The sequence below is a fragment of the Alexandromys fortis genome, unplaced genomic scaffold (assembly GCF_014885135.2).
Source record: "Alexandromys fortis isolate MF-2015 unplaced genomic scaffold, M_Fortis_MF-2015_v1.1 scaffold_27, whole genome shotgun sequence".
In the NCBI taxonomy this organism is placed as follows: Eukaryota; Metazoa; Chordata; class Mammalia; order Rodentia; family Cricetidae; genus Alexandromys; species Alexandromys fortis.
This window is the reverse complement of record NW_026067952.1, coordinates 8,755,320-8,757,845: the sequence shown is the minus strand read 5'-3', so window position 1 is coordinate 8,757,845 and position 2,526 is coordinate 8,755,320.

Sequence of the window (2,526 nt, the reverse complement as noted above, 5' to 3'; positions counted from 1 at the left end):
TTATATTATTTATTTATTATAGTGTAGTATATTTACTATATTATATTTCTATATTATACAAAGTCTCACTATGTACCTCTGGCTGGCCTGGAACTCACAGAAATCCACTTGCCTCTTCCTCCTGAGTTCTGGGATTGAAGGTGTGCACCAGGACTCCTGATTTTGAAGCTACACTTGAGCCTAGCTGCCCTGCAGTAGGAAGCATTTGTTAACCCATCTCAATGGGCCATCCTGAAAGATCCTCGGTAGGCAATCCTCTCATAATCAATGTTAATCACCAGACACTTGGGTGAAGATGCCTCCAGGTGAGTCCACTCCCAACGATGGAGTCTTTTCAGCTGGCGCCCAGATGTGTGGGACAGAGCCAGGGTGCCCCTGACGCTGCCTTCCTAAATTTGGACCCACAGAAATCATGAGCAGAATAAAAGGGTTGCTTCATTCCACAGGTTCTCAGCAGTGTGACTCCCTCCCCAGGGCACTCCGGCAGTAGCTCTCACCAACCTGGCTCTGTCTTATAAAACCAGGGAAAAAGGACCAAATATAGTGGCACTTGCCTGTTATCCCAGCATTGGGCACTGAGGCAGGAGGGTGGGAGTTCAAGGCTAGCCCAGGCAGCACAGCAAAACCCTCTGTGGAACATGCCCTGCTTTGACAGAGAGTGGATGCTGCCACCTAGTGGCCAACAGCTGGTTTCCAGAGCTTTACAATCACTCATTAATTCCACAGACTTTCACAGTCTGTCACTGTGGTGGGTTAAGTGTTATTTAAAAAAACACATCATGGGGCTGGAGAGGTGGCTCCGTGGTTAAGAAAATTTGCTGCTATTGCAGATCTGTAACTCCCGTTCCAGGGGATCTGAAGCCTTCTGATCTCCACAGGCACCAGGCATATACATGGTGCACATACATACATACATGTAGGCAAGCACTCATACACATAAAATGAAACTAAATGTTTTTAAAGATCATATAATATGCAGAAAGAATAAAGAATATCCGAGATGTTGGCCTGTGGTCTACACATACACACACACGTGCATACTTTTTGTTTTAAGAGTAAATAAAGGAAAAAAGATAGAAGGCTTCCTTGCAGTGATTGAAAGTGGGCAATATTAGTAAGAAGCTAATGTTTGCTGAGTGTTTGTAACCCCATCAGATACATTCCACACAGTGACTAAGAGAGATTTTATCACCCCCATTTTATGGTTAGTGAAACTGAGGTGAGGAGAGTGAGAAATGGCCACAGCCTGGAGGGATCCAGCTACAGGGTCTGGGCCTTTAGTCAGGGGCACAACCGACTTACATGGCCGCATATTTCTTGCTGTTCTGTTGGAACCCCCCTTTGGGTAAACCCTGCACAAAGCCAGCAGAGCAGTGACCTTTACCGTTTTGTTCCCTTGTGAGGTGGGAGGTGGAATGGATCTGTCGGGGTCAGCGAGGACAGCCACCCCACCTTGTTTCAGCCTTCCGCTGCTCACGTGTCTGTCCCACACAGGGGGCATCACACTTCTAGAACTCTGAACAGAAACTTCCCACTGTGAGCATCATTTGCAGCTGGATTTTGTTTCCCCTCCATTGTGTTGTCCACACAGGGCACGTCCCCCAGGTAGCTAGCTCTATTTCAGCTCATTTCTGTTGTTCCGAATTCCATTACTTCCCTGCTGGCAGCCGTGTAGGTTGCTGTGTGTTTGCTCCTACTGATAAAGCTGTAATGGATACCCTTAGATTATCAGTTCTACTGCATTGGTGGGGATTTTTCTCTAGACGGGCATCATTTCCTAGGTTTTCTTTTGTTTTGTGGAAAGGGTTTCACATAGCCCAAGCTCTTCTTGAACTCAGGATGTCACTGGCTTGCTAATCCTTTAGCCTCCACCAACCAAGAGCTAAGATTACAGGCAGCACCGCTGTGCTGGAGTTGAACCCAGGTCCTTGTGCTTGTTAGGCAAATCCTCTACCCACTCATTTACACCCTAAGCCTGCTTGTTGGGGTCCCAAGACCTGTGGATCCAATTTTCCTCCATAATGCCATGTTTCTCTAAAGTTCCATAGTCCTCATTTGACAGGACACTGGCAGACCTTCTCTGTCACGTGACTATAAACTTAACATCCTGGCTGCTTTAGTTAAACTTCCTGCTGGTCAGAAGCTGAGAGATCTTCAGCCCGCCTGCTGGTCGGGGATAAACATCCTTCGCCCCTCAGCATTGTATGCCTCTCTCCTAAGTCTAGATGTTAAGAACTCCGAAGGCCTTCCCCAACCCTGTTGCATGCAGAAACATGACAAGCGTCATGACCTTCAGGCTTCTGCCTGCTGTAGGTGTCTCACATTAGGACAGGGCAACAATTTCTCTTTGCTGGGGGTGACATCTAGACTCCCCTAGAAGCAGCAGGAAACAGTAGATGGGGACTGGAGAGTCAAGGACAATGGCAGCAGCGAAAACAGCATTGGGAGGAAAGATGCTCAAGCCTCCTGTAACAGCTTCTGAAATAACTACTTAGCTGCATTTTATCTCTTCCTCCTCCTCCTCCT